Consider the following 14,458-nt stretch of genomic DNA (forward strand, 5'->3'; position numbering starts at 1 on the left):
TGCTCCAATAAAATGACCCACCTATGTAAACTGGAAAATGAATAGTAATATATATATATATATATATATACACACACACACACATACATATATATACACATATACATACACACACACACACACACACACACACACACACTACAGCTACACAATTTATAGAGAACATATTACATATTCTATAAAAAACTACAACATATAGAAAAACTGTATATTATATATGAAATTCAATTGTATGTGTGTACCCTACACACACACACACACACACACACAATTTCCACATATTCCTCCTCTGTAGAATGGCTCAACCGTCATCATCATCTTCTTCTTCTCCGTATCTTGATCTTGTCCACTTCTCTTCCCCCCCCCACCACCACCACGTCCTGCACCCACAGCACACCTCTCCTCCTCGCGCTCTCGCCACGTGGGACTGATTGGCCGCGCCGAGTCACGTTGCCGCGCGGCTCCGGCTCCACGAGGCCGGCGCTGCACCATTGTTTCGGAGCAGCGCCTCACAAAGCACGGCGCGCGGACCGGGGGAGAGGACCTGAAAAGCGACACACATACACGCGCATACAGTGACAGAGCTGCACATGATTTAGGAGACATCCGCGCCACGATGTGTTAAGAAAGCGGAGAAGTCGCCGTAGGAGCTGCGCTCTGCCGGGAGAAGCTGCGTGTCCGTATAACCGCTCGCATCGCGCCGCTTTCACACCATGATCATCGGTGAGTTCGCTGTTGTTCTGCTTCCGCAGCCGGTTCTCCTCGAGCGTCTCAAGTTGCTGGGTGTCGCAGCCGTTTTCGGAGAGGGGGGGCAGGAGCCCACGGTCGTGTGTGTCCTGCGGTGGGGAGACAAAGCCGGGTGAGGTGCGGGATGCCAGGCGGGAAGCAAGCGCCGGCAGGCCAGCGCGCTGAGGACGTGCGTTCGGCGTCACCTGTCTGCTACATGTCCGGCCACAAGTTCCCAGCGAACGGAACGGCGGCTGCATCCCGCGTGCGTCTCTCGCGCTCTTTGTGAGACTAGAGAGAGCGCGGCGCAGAAACCCAGACCGCACATCTCCTCCGATTGCGCTGAACGCCCGCCTTCCTCTCTGCGCCTTCTTGTTGTTGTCCTCGCGTATAAATACTGCACGCGCGCAACCACCCGTTTCAGTTCAGGTAAAGTCCTGGACATGATTTTTCAAAAGAAACATTGATTCCCCACGTAACAGGCACTAAGTGTACTCGTTAACTTCAAAATAAAATAGGCTCCAAAAAGAAACACGGGTGAAGCGTACTAGCCTAGGTTAGGAGTTTGTGAATTTGTTGTATTTTGTGGTGTTCGTGTTGTGTGTGTGTGTGTGTGAAACGTGAGGCAACTGACGAGCTCAGGTGCGTCACTTATGTTTCAGTAGCCTTAAACCTGTCAGTTATGTGTGTGTAAAATGGTGGACTTCAACATTTTTCCTCTGTGTGTGAGTGTGAGTGAACCAGCCGTTGGTATGTGTCAGCTGACCCTGTGAGAGAGACCCATCTGGAACCCTGTCTGTTTGACCATAGAGAGTGCAGACTGAAAAACTCTGCCTTAAGCCCATTATTATTATTAAGAAGAATAACATTTTTTTTGTTATAATTATTATTTATTATTAAGTACACGAAAGCCATTATTCTGGTGGCAAAGACGTAATTAAGAGAGGCCCCAGGGCACTGTGAACAGTGACTGCGACGCAGAGTTTTCGGCTTTTGGAGTCTCAGGAGCTGAACAGAAAGTGACGGGCTCCCTCACCGGCAGTCTCGGGGACGTGCCGTTAAGGGTGCATTGCCTTTAAAAAGAGTGCAAAGAATGAAGACGACAGCCCGCGGTGAAGGGCACGTACGGCGTGGAGGCTGCCGACTAGCAGGCTTAGGAGAAGCTCTTCCCCTCAGCGAGGGGCTCCCGTGGAGCCGGCCAGGAGCCGGGGGGCTGCGGCGTCGCCGGACCTCACCGTCAGGAGTGCACTGACTCACAATGAGCTTGCGTCTCACATGGGGTCGAGCGCTTCCTGTGGCAGGCCGCCCTTGGCGGCGAGCGCGCTGACAGTAATTCTGCCTGGGGCCCAGCCTAATGCGCTCGTCTCTTTTCATTTCCTCCACAGGGCCCGGACGCCGTGGCAGCTCCTAACTTCGTCTTCGTGCGTTTCGAGGTAAGAGTTCTTCGGCGGCAGGTTGTGCGACGAGAGCTCGCGGCTCGGCTCTTGTCATGCTCGCCGTGCCTTTGACGCGTGCTGATGTGAGTTTTCGGTAGCTGGGATTTGCAGAGAAGGTTGCGCACATCTGACAGCTTTGTTGTGAAAGCACCTGTGGTGGGAGATGAGGGGAGGGAGGAGACATTGCGATGTCTGGGGAATGTGCCTGCCTCTGTATCTCTTTGGTCACTGTAACTCCCCTCCTCTGATTAGGTACCCACTTATGCTCTTGAGCCCCTTGCGTCTGGCTGGGTTTGCAACATCAGCTGCGAACTGCAGCATTTCAGTTACACACACTTAAATTTACTTGATGGGCCTGATTGGTTGCCGTCGAGCAGTGCGTTGATAGGGTGTGTGTTCAAGGTGAAGTTGGTCACCCCATTTTGGTGGATAGTTTGGTCCAGTGGGCACCGCATCTCTCCTCGCACTGAAGAAAACCTGGATCCATTTTAATCTTCTCTGGGTGAAAGTGCAAGTCTAAAGCCAGAATTCAGATGGGATTTGACTACTGGTGTAGGAGCACCCTGTAAACACAGTATCCCAGCAGAGTATGGGTCTGTCACTGTCACGTCCCTTATCCTGCTCCAAAAGTAGGAATTGGATCATCCGTTCCAAGGGAGCTGCTCTGTGTCATTATTGTTTTATTAATTTATGCCAGCAATGATTCATAAAGCAGCAAAGCCCAGCTAATACAAAATTACATGGATCGGTTAATTACAGGAATACATGTCTAAGAGTTGAGCTGCTTCTTGGTTTTTTTAAAAGCACAGGGTTACTGGCAGAGGGCATGTCAGTGTGTACCAGTGCTGGGCGGTGGAAGCTCATTTGTGTCTGCTGCTGATGAATCTTTAACCATTAAATTCCTTCTCATTTATAGCAATGACCTCTGAATTAACTGTGGGAGCTATAGTGAGTGATAATGCTGGGACCCAGGAGTATAGTGAAAGGTAGTGGACATAAATGCCCAGAACATAGCCCCTATGTGAATTATGCTTATCAGACACTTTTCTTCAAAGCAACTTAGAATTATTTACTGATTTTTACTGCCAGGTAAATTTACTGGAGCAATTTTGTGTAAGTACTTTGCTCAAGGGTACTACAGCACTAGGTTGGATTTGAACCCACAATGTTTAGGTCCAAAGACAGTAGCTCAAACCACTACGCTACGAGTTACCTTTCATGTCTGTTTGGCTCCCTTTTTTTGTCATGTCAACAGAAGTGTTTTTCACCAATGCCACCTGTTTTCAATAATCCACATAGCCACACAGTTGAGTGGAAAAAAACTATGTAATTTAAACAAATTATTTTTGCTTTTGAAGTATTAATTTTGTTTCTTAACCAACCCTACTGCCAGTTACAATTTTACCTATTTGTGTATCTCAGTATTTCACTGAGGCAATTCATGGCAAGTGCTGAAACAGCAATGTCTCTCTGGGACCTGAACTAGCAATCTCCTGGTTAAAGGAAGATGTCTCTCACCCCATCACTGTGCTACCTACTGTCTGCACCATTCAGTTTTGTTTAATCCACCGACAAATAGCAGCCATAAATGGATAACTTCATCTGTACTTATGAAGTACCTGAAATTAAAATACCCACTCTATTTCTGGTGCGCAGGTAAGGGTCATTAAACGAGGTAATCTGAATGGGTGTGTGTTAATTACATTGTTCTAACACAGCGCAGATGGCTGAGGCTTTATAATACCACAAGTGTGGCAGTAAAGATTCACAGTGAAGGCAGTAGCATGAGTGTTTGAAAACTGCACAGGGGGAAGAATGTGTGTACGGGTTTTGAACAGATACGCAGTATTTTCCCAGAGGTTTATATATCACAGTCAGTTGTGTTTGGGCCTCCACAGCTGAGAAAGGAGCAGATTTCAACCCACAGTCGTAACCCTAAAGCAGTATGGCTTTAATGGTCAGCAGGGAATCTCCGCGCTCCAGCATGAGATGCCGAATTGGGCCGTTCAGATGGTGCTCTCCTACAGCCAAAAAGGTCCCGTGGGAAGAAGGAGCAGGATAGTGGACCTTTGACTCTGTTTTTCATTAAAGGTAGAAGAACAAAATCACCATGCAAATGTCACATTTCTGCACATTTTCTGTGCCATTGCCAGAAACTGTCAGAATGTATGATTAACTCTTAAATTTCTAATTCAAGATATTTTCCAACATAAATGTTTCCCTTTGAAATGTAGGGCGAACTAGTGACCAAAACATGGCGAGCCTCGCTTTTGAGGAGGATGATTTGTACTTCTTAAACACTGTTCAGGATCCCCAACCACAATTCAGTATAAATCAATGCACATTTAGTTAAAAATTTAATGCTAATGCTTGTCAGATGCTTATTGAAGCTCAGAGACAGGGTCCCTAAAATGCTTATAATGTAGCAGTGGCAGAGCTCAAGTTACATGGTTACTGTTTCAGCCTCCTCCTTTCTCCCAGGCTGCCTCTCCTCACTCACCAACCCCCCCCCCCTGCCCCCCAGCTCGGCACGTTGCCATGGCGGCTGCTAGGAATGTTCTGTCTGTCTCCAGCTTATTGCATGTTCACCCTGAGGAGCAAACATGCTTCTTTTTATAAGCAATTGATAGGCTGGACTTATAAGGTTGTGATATAGACCAGCAAGGTAAAACTGACACAGGACACTTTTCACTGAACATCTGCTGTTAGCTAATAAAATAACCTTATCCATGGATAAATATCATTGTCATTTACGATTTTTGCGTTTTTCTTCCCTCCAGTATATCCTCAATATAACTTTCTCCTATTGGCAATAAAATATTGATAACCTGCACTTTTTTTTTTTTTTGTGAAGATCTAGGATCGGTGTTTTTGTGGTAAGAACTGCAGGATCAATTCTGTGTTACCATACTGAATAGACAGTTATACAATATTCTAATGCATGTCATAAGGAGAGAGTTTGCGGACACCTGATTGTGGATTCCTTATTTGAATGCATCACAGTACATGGAGACTCATTTTTAAAGTAGAAAAGGCTGCAGTGAAATTTGTTCCAGTTGCTGGAGGTGGTTTCAGTGCTAATTTTGTGACCATTTATCTTAAGAAACTGGGGCATTAGAGGGATGGGATCTGGCTTTAGAAATGCAGGCAGGTCTCAAGTATGAGACCCAGCACATGAATTATATTGATCCATTTTATTACATGTGTCTTCAGTTTTGGTGGTCACACTGCTGCACATTGTCATACTTTCCCCCAGTCAATAGTTTATGATAATCTGCCCCAAAATACCTTCTGAAGAAGACCATAAGTGTTCATACTGAACTGCAGTTTCCTATTCAAGGGTAATTCAATACAGTTCTGTTCAAGGGTACAGCTCAGATATGGGATTTGAATCTGTAACCTTTGCTTTCAAAGCTAGCAGCTCTGACACCTACATCACCAGCTTTCCTTGTCTTTGTGTTCTTCATTTAAGAAAGACATGAATTTTGTGCATTCTAAAGTAAACAAACTTCTTTTTAATCTCTCTCAAAACCTTTAATCCAATATATCTGTAAACTTTTGGGGGTCCACTTTATTCCCCTCCCCCTTCTGTATTTACAGAATGATGGAAATTGATGGAATGATGAAAACCTGTACTGTATAATAGAAGGAAATTCACAACATGTTTTAGTACCTGTGCTACTGAGGTGTCAAGCAAAAATTTCTTTTTCAGTCTGTCTCAAGTGCAAGACGAAAGTTGTTTCGAGGTAAATTTAGTCTGAACATCAGACTTAAGAATCAGATGTATGTTCGCTATTCAGAAGGTTGGTGTCGGAGGGATTGATGCTTATGAAATTAATGGGACTGTATGTTATCAGAACTGGAAATGGTTATAGTCTAGTTGTCAAATTCAGAACATTTTAAGGCTTTTGGTTTTAAAAAAAAAAAAACCACTATCAATTAGATAATACTTTTACATATGGGGTGAGCTCAGCTAGTAGTGTAGTGGTCAGCACTTCTACCTTTGTATCCAAAGGTTATAGGTTTAAATCCAACCTCTAGTTGTAGTACCCTAAGCAAAATAGTTACCCAGTGTTGCTCCCGTAAGATTTCCCAGCTCTGTAAATAGTAGTTTAACGATCTCAGTTTCTTTGAAAAAAAGCCTCAGATAAATGTAATTTTTGGTTCAACTGAAAAGCTTTTACTACATTTGTTATGTACAGTATGTTATACCTTTGTGACACAGAACTCTTATCTCTTGCAAGTTTTCATGTGTTTGAAAAATCCATTAATGATGTATGAAGGCAATTATAGAGTACCACAGATATTTTACATTGCTAAATATTGATACTATACTGATTTGCCATTATTTCTGTCATAACAAGAAGCACTCACATTGATTTGGCTTTTAAGCAGACACCCGTTTTAATGTTTAACATATTGGCATATTGTAAGAGCAGTAAATTATTTCAAATCAAATTAAACTGCTCTTGTTAGCATTCGTTTTGAGAAAAATATCAATAGTAGTATTTTATTAGAAAGGTTTTAGGTTTATCATCTCAGCAGTTATTTTCCACTGAAAGAATTCTCAGTAGATTTTTCCCATCATGCAATGTCAGAGTTTTTTTTAATTCCTGTCATCTCTATGGCAACCAGTTTAAATGTGGGAAAACTGGTGAGGGAGCTACTGTTGCAGAATACATTTCAACATGGTTATCAGCACAGGAGTAAAAGAAATGGAACAGCGTATAAATATATTTGTAGTTGGGTGATTGTCTTTCATTGTACCGTGAAATCATGGTATTATCTCTAAGGAATGCAACATTTATACACTTAAATAATGTGACACATTTCTAAAAAAAAAAAAAAAAAAACAAATGCTGGAAATGATCATTTTTCTTTTTTCTGGAAATTTGAATGGAGAAGACATGTTTGCAGTCAATCTTAAAATTGTAAGGGGGCAAAACCATATACAAGTACTATTTTTACACACTAAAATCATGACCTAATGGTCCACATTATTAGGACCTTAATAGAGTGTAAATCTAAGAATTCTTCTTTAGGCCAATTAAGTGATTGATTAAATAGCTGGTAAACTTGTGAAGCAAACTTTTAATAGTTTGGTATTCATGTTTTGCTTTCGTGGATGTTGCTTCCAGTGCTTTCCACTGTCTATATGTTTTGTCGCAGGCTTCTGTTTAGCAGGGAAAGGATTCTGTGGCACGCAATCGCTAAGAGACGTGATGCGTGAGCAGTGGATGAGCCGTCAGCCTTGGTGGAGCGCAGCTGCTTTTTATTACTAATACAATGGCAGTGAACTCGAATGCACGTTGAGTCATATTTTCATGGCGTGAACATGTTCTCGGTGTCTAATTTTAGTCCCTCCGTGTCCTTGTTCTGTGCTCGCCTTTTCCATTCCTTGGGCACAGGCTTTGTGTTTTCTTGAGTCACTGTCCCCTTTGCCCATTTCTGGGGTCAACAAACAACCTTGGAGGGAACTAAGGCAGGGGAGTGAAGCTCAGCAAAGTACCATAACGTTGTTTCAGCTTTCTTCATGGAGCACAGATTCAGCATGCTGGAAGAAATGTGACATGCTATCAAAGTTTATATTTTGCATAAAATCTTAACAGAAAAGCATGTGCATAATAAGATCCTTCACAAAGATCCGACCCGATTCGTGCCTTGTGTGGGGAAAAATAAAATAAAACCGCTCTTTGTCACAGTTCTGATTCTGTCGGCGCTGGGGTTTTCATAACTTTTTTCGGAGTCTTGAGAACCGGCAGTCATAAATAAAATATACTTTTTATGAATAATTCAGGTAATCATTGTGATTGACACCTAGGTGAAAGAGCCTGATTATGCTGCTACGTGAGTGGAATCAGCCGGAGGGAGACGAGAGCTGAGGTTGGCCGGCAGAGCTTCTCTCCTCAAGGCATTCCTCTTCTCCAATTAGGATACACGTCTAGGACTTCCGTTCATGAAACTGAATTAGCAAATGACAAAAAGACACAGGAAATTACACAGAAGACCCCTCAGTTTAGCCCTATTTGCTCCTCCAAAATATTAAATGAAAATGTGCTTTTGAGATGTACTGACAGGGTTCAATTGAAAATGTTGAGTAAATTAAAATGAAAGCTTCACAATCACAGGATTTTGTTATGGCAAAATATTTAAGTATTTGAAGCATATTTTCATGCAATTTAAACAATGAAATGCCATTGCAAGTTTGATTTCTTTTTTAAATTTTATGGTTTCTTCAAAGTAAAGCGGAGAAGAAATCTGATGTTTTTAGTTCATTTTGGGCAATCTTATACCAAAAATTTATTTTTGAGACATTACTTTGGTGCATTCAAATGTGAGGTTTTAATATGATCTTAGAGGAAATTTTATATGGAGTCTGAACCGTTCCAAACAAATCTTCCGCCTCCACCAGGAAGGAGAGTGCAGTCATGCATGGGTAGTGTCTCATACAAATGTGCTCTTCTCACAGTGGATCAATAGGGTTAGTGCTCACTGTGTCATCCGCCGCACATGGGGTTCTAACAGTGTCCCGCTCCCTCCCGTTGTGTGCGCCAAGGTGTTCGCACCTGGGGCCAGCGGCACGTTCATAGAGGAACAGAGTTGTAGGGAGGCCTCTTCTAGGGGTCTCGTGGACAAGGCGTGTCCCTGCCATGCTTCCTGACGTACTCTTTGCATGCTCACATCCTGAGATAAATGCTGCCTTACTGTGTTCCTGCTTCTAATGGGACTTCTGACATTTTGAGACTGCATTTGATAAGCAGGTTATTCTTCTTGCTCAGACAATTCTTAGAATGAGCCAATTGAAGAGATATGAAGTAATATTTTGAACATACACGTACAACGGTCTCTAACATCCTCTCTTGTTTCTTGGACCATTTGCATGCGTCTGTTGGAGTGCATTGCACAGGTCTTTCAAAGAAACGTCTTCGCTTTAGTAGTGTCTCCACTCCCTTCCTTCTGCAAGACTACCGTTGGATTCCCCTTTTCTTAGTCATACCCTTGATCAAGGTAGTTTTGATGAATTGCACCAGTAAAACACTCAGCTGTATAAGTGAGTAATTGTAAGTGGTGTACAGATGTGGCACCGTAGGTCACCTTGGACAAAGGCATTAGCTCACTGATTGTAAATAATTATGAATACATCGTTTTCCCAGTATAAGCTAAATGCATTTTCATCTGAAGGGTTTTATATTATTGCACTTAGAGCATATTTTGCATTCACTCACGACACAAAGAAGCTGCTGGTAGTGTAGGGGTTGGAGCTGGTGCCTTTGGACCCCAAGGTTGCAGGTTCGGATCCTTGAGCAATGTTCTTTAATCCAGTAATGTTACCCAGCTCTGGGGCATTTTTGAAAGGTGGGGTTGAAGAATGAGTTACCGGTGGTTTTCAAGAGAATATACGAGCATTGTAGAGCTCCAGTGAGTACAAATTAGAGGCAATGTAAAGTTTCATGAGATAAAGTACTGATTGTAACTACAAGAACACATACAGTATTCATATATATTGGAAGCTTTCAGTAGATCCTTTTGTGCAACATTGACTGACATCTTCGGCCTGTTTATTTTATGCTCAGGATGTTTTGTCACAAACAGCACTCAACCATCATTAAAAGAGCTGCCTCTCACAACACAACCCACTGTTGTTGATCTCAATGACTGCATGTACGCAGGAAGAGCTTGATGATAATAGCTTGCTTATTGGTTTCCTTAGTATGAACAAAATAAGAGTAAGTAAGGAGGTCAAGAAAGAATTCTGTGATTCATTATTACATGTACAGTATATGAGTGTATAAACACTGTTAGACAAGTTTTCACTTGTGCTAATTGTTTTACTGTGTATCTGTCCTGAGGCTTAAGACGCATGGCTCCTTAGCTGCAGTCAAGTAAAAAATAAAAGAAATTTATTTTGACAAAAATAAATATCAGGTTGAAAAAGTACTCAGCTTAATTTGATTCAAATTAACTTCTTTAATGTGCTGTACCAATAGCAACGATAACAGCTTGAAATTCAGTATTAACTCATGAAATGTAGTCATTATGGTATAAATCATAGGGTACAGTTATTGCCTGGTCAGTGTCAGCATTAGGGACCAAATTACTGCCAGTAACCACAGTCATCCGCTGACCACGGTTCTCATCGCAATGGACTTTGAAACTTACGGTCCAATTGAATATACACTTGGTCAGCTGTAAATTCCTATTAGTCACTAAACTCTGAAAAAAGGGACATGATTGCCTTTAAGGGGAGAAAGTTCAAATGTGGAAAAATTCTGAAGTAATTAGAAGAGACCGACAGAAGTGTAACAGAGTGAAAGTTTTTTTTTTTTTTTTTTTTTTTTTTTTTTTTTTTTTCCCCCCCCTCCTTTCTTTCACCTCCTGCCCCCTGCCCCCCCAACTCAAATGTAGTTAGTGAGATGTAAAAGGAGCTGGTAGTATAGTGGTAAGAGCTATGGCCTTTGGATTCAGAGGTTATAGGTTTGAATCCCACCTCCAGCTGTAGTAGCCATGAGCAAAGTACCTCCCTTAAATTGGCCAGCTGTCAAAAAAAAAAAATGGGTTAAGTAATTGCTTTGGTGAAAAATGTCAACTGCTCTGCATAGTAAAATCTCTCCTGAAATGTTCTCAGGTACTGGACTAAACATAGCTCTTCAGTACTTACCTCTGCTGCTACACAGACTGTTTGTCAGTGGGGTGGGTTGCAAAAGATGCTATCTTCGGTAGGGGCAGTGCCATGAAGACACAAATGTCACTGGCTGAAAATGTCAGACTGAATCATGAAACAAAGATTACAGGAAATTTCTTTCAAGGTTATCACTGCTGCCAAATGAAATGATTAAATTAAAGTGATGTCATCTTAATTTATCTTTAATGAACAGTAAAGTACAAAACCCAGTTTTCCTCTGAGGAGTGTGACCAGCGTTCAAGTTTGAAATGTATTATCATTTACCATGGTGTCTGTTATGCAGAACAGCTGGGTGTTTGCTTAATTTAAAATTCAATGAGAGTTTTTAAAAAATAAACTGAAAATTCATTAATGTCCAGATACTTTAAACAGCATCACAACATTTATTTCCATGTATTTGGTGATGTTTTGTTGCTACAGGGATTAAGGTGTGTCCCCCCCCCGGGGACATTAGAATTGAAAGTGCAGCATAAATCATGTCACTGCGAGCGTAGTCATAGTAGAGGGACGGAGTGTTGAGTTCAGGGGAGACGAGCTGGCCACTGACCTTTGAGGGGGGAAGAAAGCTGTCGTGGCTTTTCCTGGTTAATTTACTAGGTCGACTGTCTTCCGAATTCCAGTAACGAAAATGGGACACATCTGGCCGGCGTTAATGTTCAGTCGACCTCTCCTCGGGTTACACTGATTATTGGATGTCCTCTGAAGATGTACTGTTTTATTAAGCCAGCCTCGTGTCTCCCGGGAACCACGGTAGACCTCCCAGTTTCCCAGGCTCTCCAGCAGTAACTCTTTCTGACCCCAGTCATTTGTGAGGTTAAGCTCTCACTGCCAGCATGGCTGCAAACTGCTGCAGTTTTTGATACCCTTACTGATCTACCATCTGATTACTGCCGTCAGCTCAGAGATCACTGCCCTCCCACCCCCACCCCCACCCCGCTCCACAAGCTGGCAGACCAGCCCTGCCATCTGCTCCCTGCGGCTGATGGCACTGTGGACCGTTATGGTGAGCAGAGTAACATAGTTACAGCACCACAGGCCTTGCTGAGAGGTGACTGTGACTGAGGTGGGCCAGGGGTTACACCCCCCTGAACACCAGCTCCTAGGGTACATCTCCAGGTCTAGCTAAGAGAGTTGGACCCATGTATGGAACTCATCTATAGTTCCATAGACATTTGCATATGGGCATGCCTCTGCAACTGGAAGCTACTGAACTTCTTTCACTTATCTATTTTTTTTATCTCTCAGAAAGAAAAGAGGGTAAAATGTCTCAGTAGTTGTGAATGATGTTCTTGCATCTTACAGCATAACATGCTATGCGGTTCATTCTTAGTGACAGTGCTACACCGAATTATGCATCTAACAAATATTTCTAAAAGGTCATTCATTAAATATACACATAACAATAAATAAAATAAAAAGGAATACCTCAACATGCAACACTTGTCTGTGGAAAGTCTCACGAGAATTTGGTATCTTAAGTCTGCTTGTTCTTTCATCAAGTCTGTAATTGGAGCTTATAGAGACAATTCACAGACAACGGCACTTGTGAGGGTTAATAATAAATAAAATTAACTTTTAAAAAATGTACTTTGTTCAAACAATTTTCACTTATGTTCAGTTATTTGTGTCAGTGATGCATGCATTTTATGCATCATTACAAGAAACACTGAAAAAATAAAGTCAGCATTATACTACTTTTTATGCTGTAGAATATTCTTCTTTGTTCTGTATATTGTGAAGAAGCCTCATCTATGACGAACATCAGGTATGGAGCTGCATGTCACAGCATTCACAAGAGCAAAAACGGTGTTAGTTTAACTATCAGCAGCTCATCAGGTCAATTGGTACCTTCTGGAGCGCGCGCGCACACGCGCACACACACACACACACACACACATTGTCTGAACCACTTGTCCCATATGGGGTTACGGGGAGCCGGAGCCTAACCTGGCAACACAGGATGTAAGGCTGGAGGGGGAGGGGACACACCCAGGACGTGACACCAGTCCGTCGCAAGGCACCCCAAGCAGGACTCAAACCCCAGACCCACCAGAGAGCAGGATCTGGTCCAACCCACTGCGCCCCCTCCCCCCTTCTGGAGCAATAATTGGTTAACCTTCATTACATTTACTTGCTTAGCAGACACTTCTCTCCAACGCAACTTCCAATGTATTCTATGTAGTGTTATCAGCCCACACACCTTATTCTCCAAGGTGACTTACATTGCTAGATACACTACTTAAATAATGGGTCACTCCTCCATACATCAGTGGAACACACTCTCTGTGTCACTCACACGCTATGGGGGAACCTGAAACAGCATGTCTTTGGGAGGAAACCCACACAGGCACAACGTACAAACTCCACAGAGACTGAGCAGGGTTCAAACCCACATTTTCTCACACCACCCAGGCCCTGTGAGACAGCAGCACTACTTGCTGTGCCACCATGCTGCTCTTCATGAAGGCCATGTTTAGCTACTTTGAGGTCTCACCAGGTGCTAGTATATAAAACCTGCTAGTGTAGAATTCTTTCCAGCACAGTTAAATTTGGTGTGTTATTCTAGATGTTTTCTTGTTCAGGTATTTTATATTTATGTAGTTATTAGACATGTTAGTTTTAACAAAATGAAATTGCCATTAAGAAGGGTCTCAACATATCTCATTCACACTTGCTTCTTTCCTTATCTCCTATCCAGTCCGTATATTTGTATTACATTATCTGACAGTTATTCGCAGTTAGACAATAACAGCTCATGTAATGCTATTATATTATCAGTTTTAAAGAATTTTGTACGAACATGTAAACCAGCTGGTTTAAGTACAATGTCACTTATACCAGTATATGTGAATCAGGAACTTATGTTTAGTAAATCTTCTCAATATATTATCTTCAACTATCTTCCAAGACATTAACCTGTAATACCAAAAGAAGTGGTTAAAGCTGTTAGCTTCCACTCAGAGGACCCAGGTTTGAATCCATGCTCCAGCTGTAGTACTCTTAAGCAAAGTACATACCCTGAATCCATACTGTAAAATTTACCTAGATGGGTAAACAAGTGGAAAAATTGTAAATTACTTAGCATATAAACTTCACAGAAAACATTAGCAATAATAATAATACATACATACTCATAACTTTGATATTTGTCAAAATTATCATTGCATTTATCAGCTCATTGATATTTGTCTTATTTTTTCCCTTCTTTATGTCAGCCTCTGTGTGAAAATATTTTTCTCACTGTTACCCATTTTCATCTTTAATAAGGAACCAGTTTATGCTGTCACAAGCAATTTTCTTAAACAAAATATTTTTTCCCCTCTTTTGCAAGTGTAATATAACCCTACATTGTCTATTCAAATGATGTGGAATTGTTGGGGCTACATTACATAACAAAAGCCATTGTTATAGCAAATATGTCAATTTCTGTATCAAGAAGGGTCTTTCCTCATGAGATAACAGAAGGTGTGTAGAGGTTTTGCCGGGTTAAAACGCACCCTATAAGACAGCTATATTTTCAGACTTTTGGTTCTGACTGACCAACTCCAGACCCAATGACAAGCTAAATCAGCCATCTGTATGTTTCTGTAAGAAGTGATGTATAACCTGCTTG

General features: G+C 42.0%; 1 protein-coding gene across 1 annotated transcript in view; it reads left to right on the forward strand.

Moving 5' to 3' along the window:
- Positions 1-404: 404 nt before the first annotated feature.
- Positions 405-14,458, forward strand: part of LOC108920233 (cysteine/serine-rich nuclear protein 3-like) — a 30,415-nt gene continuing 16,361 nt past the window's right edge. The window contains exons 1-2 of the mRNA XM_018728846.2: positions 405-723; positions 2,112-2,159. The gene's annotated coding sequence lies outside the window, so the exon portion shown is untranslated. The remainder of the gene's footprint in view (positions 724-2,111; positions 2,160-14,458) is intronic.

Source organism: Scleropages formosus, chromosome 21, assembly GCF_900964775.1.
Source record: "Scleropages formosus chromosome 21, fSclFor1.1, whole genome shotgun sequence".
Classification (NCBI taxonomy): domain Eukaryota; kingdom Metazoa; phylum Chordata; class Actinopteri; order Osteoglossiformes; family Osteoglossidae; genus Scleropages; species Scleropages formosus.